Source organism: Vicugna pacos, chromosome 12, assembly GCF_048564905.1.
Source record: "Vicugna pacos chromosome 12, VicPac4, whole genome shotgun sequence".
In the NCBI taxonomy this organism is placed as follows: Eukaryota; Metazoa; Chordata; class Mammalia; order Artiodactyla; family Camelidae; genus Vicugna; species Vicugna pacos.
Genome location: NC_132998.1, coordinates 33,075,283 through 33,088,358, shown reverse-complemented (window position 1 = coordinate 33,088,358; position 13,076 = coordinate 33,075,283). Strand labels below are relative to the sequence as shown.

Here is a 13,076-nt window from a genome sequence, read left to right as displayed (position 1 = left end):
GGGATTACAGAAGGTAAACAATTTAGAAAGCACTTTAACCAACACTTGGCCTTATATACTCAGCATTATTGTAATCCATTGTAGAGCTAAGGAAACGGAGGCTGAGAGAGATCAAAAGGACTTCTAGTACAGTTGTAACTTAAACTCCCCAGTTCAGTTCTCTCTTCATGACACCACAGTTGTGGGTTGAGGACAACAACTAGATTAGTAACCTGGGCTGGCAGAAGGAGTCATCGGCTTGGGGCAGATCATGAAAATGCAGCCATGGGTATTTAGTGTAATTGCCTGTATGAACGATGCTGGGGAACAGAACAGACTTGGTATTTCAGACAGCCAACAGGACCCTGCATCTAGGATTAAACGGGTCTCTTTCAAAATTCATTTAAACTTTTTCACTAACAACTTGGCCTTTAAAGGAGTTACACATGTTAATTTTTTAACTTGCATAAATTAGAGGAAAAACTTACAATATTCTCTTTAACTCCAGGATTATCCTAAACCAGGACAAAGAATGTAAAACTTCATCACATCTGGCTAAATTTTTAAGATTTCAAGAGCACATTTCCTGGGATTTGCTTGGCTATGCACTTCCATGCTTCTCTAATATGCTTGTGTAACTATTACACGAATTTATTGATTTTGCAGGATTCATATTCTCTGCAATTTCTCATTGATTAGTCCGGGGTTGATTTTATCGAAGGCTAAACAAGGGCCTTGAGGAATTGAAGAAGCACAAAAATGAATGCAATTCTGAATTTCTCTGTATCTACTAAGTCTCGTGTGGAAACTTTGCTAGCATTGGTGAGTGGAACTTCCTAAGTACCAGCACAAAGCAAGGAAGCTTCTGGCAATTTTAAGAAAAATGTTTAAGTTCAATAATAAAAGTTTACTGAAAGCACCTCTGATTTTCTTTTCCTGCCCCTTTTTATGGGCTACTCGCTTTGTTATAACACCATGTTAATGAGGCCAAAATGTCAGGCTCCATCTCTGTAGTGACAAACTGCGCCCCTAACCTCAGGGAGCTTCCCTGGTAGATGAAAACAGGAAGGCTATTTTCACAATACAGGAAAAATAATTTCAGGCCCTGAGCACTGAGACTGGCATCACCTTCATTTATACAAAACAGCAAATTGTTCCCCTCCGTCAAGAAAGAAAAACCCAAAGGAAATTATTAGCATCACAAAAGAAATGAGACTGAAAAAAAAAAAATTAGAAGGTCCAAAAATGATTAGCAGGAAACCATACCCATGGTTCAGAAGATGTAAATTTTCAGCCATTTGGTTTGAGATGCCCCAGTGATTATGTGGCATAAATGTGCTAAATAGTCCAGGTTGCACATCGAGTAATTAAAATCTGATTAATTCTTATCAGGTTAGCAAAGGGTGCTGCTTTTTACTCCCCCCACAAACAAACTGGCAATGCACCTGAACATTAAATTTAATTTGTCATTTTGCACATTTCACTGGCTCTATTGTAATACACTTAGAAGCACATTTGCCACTCCGTCCTTTTTTGACATCAGTTCTCCCTACACTATGTACATTGGGTAAATACTAAAATGTAGATAGAACAAAGTACTTTTAAAATTCTCTCATTTAGGAACATCACAATGGACTAATTGTGATTCAAGATATCAACATTGCTTCTTGTCAGTTGCTACCAGCAGAAAATAATGAATTGTGAATGAACAAATTACTGTTTAAACAGCAATACTTTTGATAATTAGCAGATATACTGCGGGATAGATATGGGGGAGAAAATCTGAAAAGGGAAAAAAGGGATTTAAATTTAAATAGAATTTCTTTTAATGTTTCCCCCATTGTACAAACGTCCATCTTTAATTCATATTACAGCAAGTAATTTGTAATGCTGCATCAAAATAGATATGCAAAGAGGATATGCATTTGAATTTTAAATCTGATCCCTAAGTTTGAATTTAATATCATGCCCTGAGTCCTGTATGTGGAATGGGAATTTTGAATCTGTTTTGAATGTCACAAGGATCAGCAATCATGCATGGTGTTATCATTGTTCATTATCTATCATGACTTGTGAAAGGAACATAAAATGGCATTAATCATTATTTTCTACTACTAATAATATACTTTCAATGCAAATTTCACCATTTTCTAAATAATCTGGCAGCAGGAAATTCTTCTGCTTGATCGCACTGGCAAACCACTCCCTCTCCTTTATTCTGGATTTGCAGCTGGAAACCTTGGTGACTGATAAAATGTACCCCCTCGAAGGGAAGATTCAGATCTTACAACATTAAAGACCTTAAACATTAAAACTGAAGTCTTGACCTCAAGGCCAAATCATAAAATCATCGGGCCCCAAGGGACCTCCGGAGTCATCAAATCCAGCCCCTCACTTGTCAGATAGGGAAACAAAGGCCCACTTGGTAACCTGACTTGCCCAAGGACACCCAGCTAGTTAAATGGAAACCAGCGCTCTGGATTTCAGGTTGACTGTTCCTCCCAGTTCACACATGAGTGGAATAACATCATCTCTAGGAGCAAAGGTTTCGGGATCAAACAGATCCAAGTTTGCATTCTGATTCTGCCTATTTTTTGTTTTAATTTCTTCATCTGAAAAATGTAGAAGGAGGTCATTGTGAGGATTAAACCTTACCTTGTACAGGAAGGACTCAGCTCTAGGTCTGGCAAAAAGTGAATGTTTAATAAATATGAACAATGGATATTATTATTAACGCATGTTGCCTAAACAATTTTTGTTTGCATGACTAAAAAACATGTTTCTCACTTCCCTCCCCCCCAAAAACAAGATAAAGTATATTTATGTAGAGAGAGTGGAACAAGTGAACTTTGCTGACATCTGTTAAACCCTGGTGACAACAAACCAGACCCCATGCATAACCACATGCAAGGAAAGCTGCCACAGGATGATAGGATGACAGTTTTCAGTTCCCCTACGTGGGTATAGCAGTTTATAAACCAAAAAGCATCATCGTGTTTCAACATTAAACAACCTTGTGAGATAGGTAAAGAAAACTCTCTTAGATCCATTTAACAGAGGAGCAAATGGAGGCTCAGAAAGGTAATAAATGACTTGCCTTAGATTACACAGTTGGTAAGGATGCTAAGGGTGACGATTAGACTCAAGACCAGTGTTCTGTTTCATCAACAGGGAAAAACAAGAGATTTAAAGAAGCCAACATTACTTACTGCAAGTCAGATCTTCTCCAACGTGTCTTTGACAGCCTGTAAAATGATCCTAGTGACCTTATCAGTCTGCCCATCCAACTCCCAACATACACCTGTCCCCTTTAGCACAACTGGAAAGTGAGCAGACACTGTGACAGAATAAGAGAAGGGAGCTGGTGGTCTTTACACAGTCCAGTGGTGTGTGTGTGTGCGCGCGCGCGTGCACACACATATGTAAGTAGTCAAGGAGGAGGGGAGAGAGAAAAAAAGAGAGAGTTAACTAGTGAGGCTAATTGCTTAACCAGAAAAAAATCAGCTTATCAGTGCCAGGACAAAGGTCTTAGGTGCTGCTAAGTAGCCACAGCCTAAAGGTCAGAGCTGGACTAAGGGGCCGTTGTGGCAGCTGCCGATCTAGAAGGAGCCCTAGACCCTCATGAGAGGTGGAGACAAGTGCATTTAACAGAACTGTCTCTAGTGAGAACCCAGTATGTGCTGAATGATTTGAGAAGCTGTTGAGAGCTGGGACTTAACAAGGGTCCTGCTCCAGTGACACTGCGTCGGTCTGGACTTCTGGGCTTTGAATAAGGTGGCCAAATATTTTATCCTCTCAATCTGGGCACTTCTGAGAGTGAAACAATTATGCTGGGGCAATCGGCAGTTAAACTAGGGCCTGTCCCAAAATGAGGATGTATGCTCACCCCACTTTTAAGTGTTAGAAGTCAAATCAAACTGGCTTAAGCAAAATGACATTTATTGGTGCCATTTGTTTGAAAAGTCCAGTGGCAAGTCTGGCTTCAACATTGCCATGACCCAGTAATGTCTCCAGGACTCAATCTCTCTCACTCCATCTCTCTGTTTTGTTTTCCCTCTATCAGGCAGGCCCAGTCCCCACAGTGGCCCTGGCTTACATCCTGCATCCTAGCAACATCAGCCTCTCTTTCCCATCCCTCTCTACCGAAGTCCAAGAAAAGTTTCTTTGGTCCACTTGGGTCTGTGTCATAAGGTGACTTCTGGACTTGAGGATAAGAGAGAGGAAGAGTGGTCATCCACCCAAACCACCTGGACCAAGCTTGGTCAAGGTATGATTTCCCAATGGAAAAGCAAGACATAAATTTGCAAAAAGGAGAATTATGCTGGGTAGGTAAAACTAATAATGTTCACTAACTCCAGGACTTTTCTTCAGCTAATAATAGTAGATAACAGTTATGTAAGATCCCTGTGTGCTAGGACCCATGTTAATGGCTCTATATGGACCACGCCATTTAAATTTCAAGACAGTTCTCTAAGCTGGAAACTTTATTATAAGCATATTATAGATGAGGTAACTGAGATACATAGAAAATTAAGTAACTTGCCCAAGTTCACAAGCCACGGCATGAAAAAGCCAAGATTGGAAGCCAGGCAGTCAGACTCCACAGCCCGTGCTCTGAGCTTTCCAGGGCACCATTCCATGCAGAGTGTGGCAAGCACATTTACTTAGATTGCTTGGAATAATAGGGGAGAGGTTTAGAGTGGATTACAAGGAAGAACCTAAGGCCAGTCAAGAAAAGCATCCTCTCTATTGATTTACAGCCCAAAAGTCCCGATACAAATTACTTCAGTACCTGACAGAGTCCCGAGGCCTTGAAGTCAGCCAGCTTCTTGGGATAAGCATGGGAAGCAGCTTTATCAGTCTGGCTTCATCTGTGTCTCTAAAATCGCAGCAGGGAAGTCTCTCATCACAACTGAGAGGGTATGCTCCAACAGTGGGTCCTATGAATTTAAAAAGTCTGTCATTAACAAACAGCAACAAAAATTTAGTCTCAAAGAATGGAGGAAAAGGGGGAGGGGTGTTTGCAGACTACTTCTTTTACAGCAAAGAATTTCTAATTATAGTTATGCAAAAGGGATTTTAAAGATTCCAGATTGGTTTTGTCAGTGCAAAGCATTACTTAGAGACTTTTAATGCAAGTGTATTTAAATATATTTGGCCATATTTACTTGCATATTCCTAAATTAGATCTGAATAACTAGCTGATAGATACATAGTACAAAACACCTTGTTTGAAAGAGGAAAATTGTTCAATCTATCTTCCTTTATAACTGAGCCTCTCCGCAGCCTTGATTTATTGGTGTGGCTCAGGAAATTTGTCCCGCATAGAGTTGTAGGGAATCACTTTCATTTGTATGCTAACTGCTTTTGATTTTTTTTTAAGCATCGTCAGTGGCCTTGATGATTGATTTTCAGTATTGCTAAACTAGTTCGTCTTATACATATCCCCCAGTAGGAAAGAGATTAGCTTAGCAGACAGTACACTTCGTGGCACAAAGAAAGTTCTGGCTCGTTCCATTGACATTTGAAAGTTTTCAAGGAACATGCCACACATGAACATGCCTCGTGGGCTTTTGAAGGAAAGATTATAGCATCAACGAAAAAAAGGAGGTAATTCTTTAATGAAATGACATAGATACTCACAGTAAAGGTACACATAATAGCCAAACAATTACTCAAGAATTTAGTCTCTTGGGGTTAGGACTCCAGGGTTTGAATCTTAGCCTCACCACTTACCAGTTATGTGACCCTAGGCAAGTTACTTAACCTATCTAAATCTTCATTTCCATGCCTCAAAATTAGACCCACTGGCAATATCAATAACATTGAGTTGTTTGAGGATTAAATAAAATGATGCATGCGTAACACATTAGGCATGGTTGTTGGCTCATAGGAAGCCCTCAAAAAATATTAGCTATTGCTGCTGCTGCTTCTGCTGCTGCTGTTAGAGCTGCAAAGGAAATAAGCACAAAGATACCTCTCTGGCCGCCAGATACCTAGTAATTTAAGGGGAACTGACTTCAGAGTCACTCAGACAAGATCAACAATTTCCATTTAGCCCATAGTGATTTCTCTGCACATGGTCTAGAATTTGTTCTTTTGATTATCAACCCACATTTGTCACAATGTCCCAGTCAAAGAATGAGGTAGGATCATTATTCCAAGACGCTTTTAATTAAAACAGCAGTAAATTTTCATTCCTTTCAGTTTTCCTTCTTCCTGGCCCATTTCATATCCAATCATATATCATAACCTGACCATATAAACGAGGCCTTTGCCCTTCACATTGCCTTTCTGTATCTTTTGCCCCCCACAATACCAATTCTCCTCCAAAAGCCTTGTAGTATTACTAGTTGTAACTTGGCAAAATCTGAGAGTGGGCTTCACATTGCATTTGAGGCAAGTGCCAGGCAGTGTATTTTCCATCCTTGTCCCCTGGCCCCCAGAGAAAATAGAACGGTATGATACGTAATGGAAATTCCTGTGGTCTCTGCCCCACTCCATGCTCTTTTCTCTGATGACACCACTGGCTGTGCCTTTGGGAAGTCCCTCTAGCCCACTGCACACAGTTACAGTGACGCTGTCAGTTCAGGTGCCTACTTCTTCTGGACAAAGAATGGACCTAAGACCTGTATTCGTTTCCTAAGGGTACTGAAACAAATTACCACAAACGTGGTGGCTCAAGATAACAAAAACATATTATCTCACAGTTTAGGAGAACCCCAGTCCAAAATCAAGCTGTCAGCAGGGTTGGTTTTTTCTGGAGGCTCCAAGGGAGAAACTGTCGCATGTCTCCTTTCCAACTCACTGCCAATCCTTAGTGTTCCTCATCTTGCAGACGCATCACTCCAATCTCTGCTTCCATTTCACATCACTTCCTTCTCTGTGTTTCTGTGTCTCCTTCTTTTCTGCTTTCATAAGGATACTCTCATCAGATGCAGGACCCACCCTAATTTAGTATGGCCTCATTTTCACCCTTACCTTAATTACATCTGTAAAAACCCTTATTCTAAAAAAATCACATGTTCTGAGGTACTGGGTGGACATTAATTTTGAGGAGATGCTATTTAATCCATTCCATGACCCAAGACAGGCCAATCCAACTCCCTTTCCCTAGAAAACCAAAAGAACTGAAACTATCTGCAACACATTCACTCCACCAGTAGAATCCTGAAGAGACTGCCTACTAGCTTCTGTTACCTACATCCCAGAAGCTTCTCTGGTCTCCAGCGTTGCATAGCTGAGCTATTCAGAGTCTCCTTCATTCTTCACATTAGTCAGCACCCTAGCAATAAATTCCCATGCAGCTTAACAACCAGGTGGAGTCAGGTTCTGCTACTAGAAACCAAAGAAGTCTAAAGCAGAGACTACAATGTCTGAACCAACGTCCTAAAATGTAGAAATAAAAACAATGAATGTCAAGGCCTTATTTTTACACTGTCCTCTGATTAAGCCATCCTTCAGTCACAACTCCTCCACCCATCTAACTTAAGAGTATTTTATTTCTGGAATCTCTACCTGCTCATCGTAGCCATTTTTCTAGAAGTCTTAGAAGTTTATGTAAGTGTGTAAGTGATAGTTCCCGGCATCCTTCCAAATCCTAAAAATGCTGACAGACTGACTACGAAGTTATCTTATAATCCTAGGGCAGACTAATTAAATCCTACACATTGACATTTTTGGCTAAAAAATGATAACTACACTAATTAGCCCATTAGAAAATGTTCGTATCTCATTGTGCCAAATGAGAGGGGATCCCTTATAATTGTTCCTACAGGATTGCAAGTGACTGCTGGGGACGCAATCTAATTGCAGGAAACGTCATTATCTCCCTAGACCCATCACCCACTTAACTACCGGAGAGGTCCCACCCCAACAGTGAGGAGGAGCCATGGCTGGATGGGTTTCCTAGAATCATGGCTCATTACCACTGCATTCCAAAGTTTTTAGGAACATAATGAGTCTTTGAAAGTGAAATGAATGTAGCCTCTGACTTCCTACCAGATCCCACACTGTCTCAGGACACAAGGAAGCCAAAATGCTAACAAACTAGTACAGAGTGAACAATTAAAACATTGCAAACTTTTGAAGACACTGTGGAAGCTACATTGCATGTTTATGAAGAACATCTGGAGCTTTCAGGAAAGCATTTATCTAAGTAAAATCCCTAAGGATTTACTAAATGTCAGGCAGAGAAATTAAAATGTCAGTATAAAGCAGATAGGTCAAAACTGAATTAATAACACTGAGGCAGATTACTCAATTGAATACAATTTAACTAATCTTTGTGGACTCCTACTAGGTGCCTGACACTGTAGTAGGCCCAGCAGGGAATCAAAGATGAGACAGAAGAGGCTGTGGCCCCCAGAAAGTTTATAATCCAATAAGAAGGATAAGAGAAGAATGAGAACTCCAGAAACACAAGGCGGAAGAATGCTATAAGAAAATGCTAAAGGAAAAAGGATTATGTCACTTACAAAGATCAGGGAAGGCTTTCATAGAGTTAAGTAAAAATAGGGATGGTCCTTGGCTGACAGATATGCAGAAAAGATTAACCAGATAGAGAATCAATCCAAACAAAATCAAAGAAATAGGAAAATTTATGGTATGTTCAGAGGACAGAAATTAGCTTTTCTGAGATAAAGGACTCAGTAAAGAGAGAGACACGGCTGGAAAGTAGGTTGGAGCTACTCCAGGGAGAGTCTTATACATTGGTGCACAGTCTTTTCATTCATGAAGGGCAATGGGGAGTCATTGAAGTTTTTTGCAAGGAAGCAGTCCATTCAGCCCTAGCTTTAGAAGGACTCATATGGAGGCAATGCAAATGATAAACGGGAGCCACAGAGACCAATCAATTGGGAATCTAATTCGGTTTTAAGCAGAAGAGTTTGGAGGAAAAAATAGGAAGGAGGGCAGGAAGACACACGTGCAAAAGATAGGACAATGTCCAAACCAAGAATAGACGTTCTCAGGACCCTGGCTGCATGGTAGCCTCTTATGAGTAAATGTATTAAAACACTGAATGCCAGGGCCCAGACAAAACCAGTGACATCAGAACTTCTGTGGTGGGGCCCAGGTATTGGGATGTTCAAAAAGCTCACCAGGTGATTCCAATACACAGATAGTACTGGCACTCACTTACTCTTCAAAGAATAGTCCAGGGACCAGCAGGCTGAGCATCACCTGAGAGTGTGTTGGAAATGCAGGCTCTCAGATCACTCTACTCAGATCATGCACACTAACAAGATGCCCAGGAAATATGCCCTTGCACATTTAAAATAGAGAAGCACAAACAAGAGCTTCTGGGACAGGCCCTGAGACACTGCAAGTCGAATTAGTGCCCCACTGAAGCCAGCGCAGGTCCACAGACTACACTTGAGAATATATTAGAAATGCAAACTCTGTGCATGGCGAGGCCATTCACTGGGTTTCTGCTGAGTTCCTGAGATCCAGTTTTCTGCCATTCACTCTGTGTCCTAATGTCAGACCTCATCCCCATCTCTGCAATCTGTTACCAGCGCTTCAAAGGTATCAAGACCAGTTTGGCTCTTCCTCAAGAAGCTAAACATAGAATTACCATATGACTCAGCAATTCCACTCCTAGGTATTTACTCAAAGCAGAGACTCAAATGGACACCTGTACACCAGTGTTCACAGCAGCAGCATTCACAATAACCGAAAGATAGGAACAGCCTGAATATCCATTAATAGATGAATGGATAAACAAAATGAGCAAATTATGGCATATTTTATATATTTTATACACATATAATTCAGCCTTAAAAGATCAAATAAATTCTGATACATTCTACAACATGGATGAACCTTGAAAACATTATGCTATGTGAGATAACCCAGACACAAAAGGGCAAATATTGTATAATTCCACTTATATGAAACATCAAATACAGGCAAAATCATAGACAAAGAAAGCAGATTACAGATTATCAAAGGCTAGAGGGAAAAGAAAATGGGAAGTTACTGCTTAATGATTACAGAGTTTCTGTTTAGGGTGATGAAAAGGTTTTGGAAATAGATAGTGATGATGGTTACACAACATTGTGAATATGATTAATGCTGCTGAACTGCACATTTTAAAAATGGTTAAAATGGCAAATTTTACATTATATATATATTTTCCCACAATTAAAAAGAAAAATAATTCATCCCCACCATTTAATTAAGGGTTCTGAGCCTCCTGCCCCTGGTCCCTGGATCTACACCTTACTTCTGGACTACTCTCATTTCCCCAAATGGGAAACTCCCTGGGCTGCAACCTAAACTCACACTGACACCAAGGAGATAGTCGTAATTGTACCCAGAAGACTTAAATCGAAACTTTTGGCCTTTAATCCCACTCTCCAGGGTAGTTGGGTTGTTATATTCCCTTCAATGTCTTGTGGGACCTCTGGTCTCTCTGCCAGGAAGGCTGCACTGTCCATTTCACTCCAAACAGTCCCAAAGTGGTCTGAGTTCCTCACCCCCACCTTCTTAGAGGGTACTCACAATGCTCAGAATCCCAGCTTTGTGACTTTATTAAACACACACACACACATTCTCAGAGAAGGGAAACACTTCTCAGAGAAGGGAAAAAGTCCATCCCATAAAGCATTAGGATGCTCTTAATGCCCAGCAGCATGAGAGCTAAAATGACCAAGATGAATGGGGTGAAAACATGAGTCTCATCATGCACATTCTCTCCTTGAAACTGAGATGGTCCAGCTTAATGCTTGGTACAACAACAAATTGTTCTGGGCAGACTCTCCAGAGTAATCCAAGATTCCTGAGTCCCTTTACAGAAATTGTCTACTGTGGTGACTTAATTTCATGTTTTTAGTTTTAAGGAGAAGGGATTTGGATAAGTGTTCTAATGTAGTAATTAGCAGTTACATTAATAGCATAGATTTCCTATCATGTTGTCCCATTATTCTAATTATATTTCTCTTTAAACAACTTTGCAGATGGCAATCTTCTACTTAGAGGAGTCTGATACTCTGAATATACTCCCCTCTCTACTGTCCATTCAAATTGGTAATGAGTCCTGTGCTATTTAACCTCACATCACAAATTTTTTAAAATCATTCCAAAGAGCCCTGGGTCAATGCCCTCTCCTGAGTAACTACCTCCAGGACCCAGAACCAACATCACAGTAATCAAAGCAGGTGGTCATTTGGCAGTGTTCTCTACACAAACAGCTCCTTAACATCCCACTAATATTCCTTAAGTCTTACCCTTGAAGAGCCCTTTTGAGAGATCTTTGGGGATTTTCAGTCTTCAATGGTTGCTGAAAAGAGCAAGCAACAACCTGGAGAGAATAGTACTTAACAAGAGCCTATAAGACACACTAAACACTCTTAGGTTAGAGCTAACACTTATTCTATGTTTCACGCACTATGATAAGAGCCTTACTTATATTAACTCATTTAATTCCCCCCAAAACCTCTATAAGGTAGGTAAATTATCATCCCCATTTTACAGATGAAGAAACTGAAGCTCATCCAAGATCATCTAGCAAATAAGGAACACAGCCAGGATTCAAACCCAAGCAGGGTGGCTTTAGGATATGCACTCTTAACCTCTCCTGTTCTGCTCTCTGATGCATTTCTTTTTCAGTTATCTTATGAGGCAAGCGTTTTATATTTGTATGGACAGATAAAGCTAATGACCAGAGAGGTTAAATAACTTAGCGAAAGTCATACAGTTAGTAAATACCCAGTTATGATGGACACCCAGGTATTTCTGACTCCAGAGACTTACTCTTCTCCCTACCCAAGAATAATATATCACAACATCCAAACAGGACGGCTATTTAGGAGAAAGACCTAAATAACCAGGAAAGAAAATATAAGGTAATAGGCTACATGGTCTACTAAATAAGGGAAAGAATGGCAGATAGGTTTGGCAAAGCCTACTAGCTGATTAACAAACCTATTTCCTCTTCTCCCTAGGCACACACTGCTTTTTCCAGCATCTTTTGTAATCAAATGTGACCAACTGACTGAGTTTTGGCCAGTGAAATGTGGGCCAAAGTCTTGTAGCACAGTCCTCCCACTTTCTTTCCTCACATCCTGACTGAATGGAGAGTCCCCATAAACCTAGAGCAGGGAGGAGCCACAAGAGTGAAGGAGTCTGGGTTCCTGATTGACCATGTGAAGGCTGCCCAACCAGAAACAAACTCAAAGGATTGTGGCAATAAGAAGTACGCTTGTACCATGTCAAGCCACAGAGATTTCAAATTTATGCCTCACATATAACTAGTGTTATATTAACAAATACAACCGTTGTATGTTGTCATCAAAAACTTAAATGTATGTCATTGATTTACAGTTGGGTTTTGAGTATAAGAGAAATAAACAACTAACTAAGGTTGGAAAGCTGGAGATCGTGTGATATGTACCTACAAAACATTTGGTAAAATTGTCCCTGCAGTAACTAGGAAAGCAGCTCACGTGCCTACTGGCTTTCACTCCAACTGAAATGGGCTGCCATTTGCAAGTTGTGAGTAGCAGAGTGACAAGATATGACCTTATTAAGTGGATTGCCTCTGGCTGCTGTGTTGACAGTAGGCTAGGGGTCAAGGATAGAACGACAGCCAGTTCAGAGGCTACTTCCACTAACTACAAAGAGTGAATTCTTGGGATGAAGGCTCTCCTACCACAGTCTGATGATGCTTCGTTCTCCTAAAGAATGTTTCTGAGCCACCAGGCCAAAGTTTACTACCACTGGTTCTGAGAACACTGTTATTTCTGATCAATAACTGCTTTCAAAAGCAAATTCAGTATGGAAAAATGACATGTATCACAGTATACACTTCTTTCTTTGTTAAAGTTTTCTTTCAGATGGTCTTAATTTTCTTTCTTGTGATCTTATTTACATTAAAAAGAAATGGATGGTCAATTAAATAACTGGACACAGATGTCCAATTTATTTAAAGGATATTTAAATACCTATTTTTATTGACTATAAAATTGTGATGTCAAACCAACAACATAACGCCATTTGCAGCAACATGGATGTTCCTGGAGAATGTCATTCTAAGTGAAATAAGCCAGAAAGAGAAAGAAAAATACCATATGAGATCACTCATATGTGGAATC

General features: G+C 40.2%; 1 long non-coding RNA gene across 3 annotated transcripts in view; it reads right to left on the bottom strand.

The window, feature by feature from the left end:
* LOC140700203 (uncharacterized) overlaps positions 1-13,076 on the bottom strand; it is a 211,645-nt gene that overhangs the window by 53,639 nt on the left and 144,930 nt on the right. For all 3 annotated transcript variants that reach the window (XR_012078519.1, XR_012078518.1, XR_012078517.1), the window contains one exon: positions 4,772-4,919. This is a non-coding gene — a long non-coding RNA (uncharacterized lncRNA). The remainder of the gene's footprint in view (positions 1-4,771; positions 4,920-13,076) is intronic.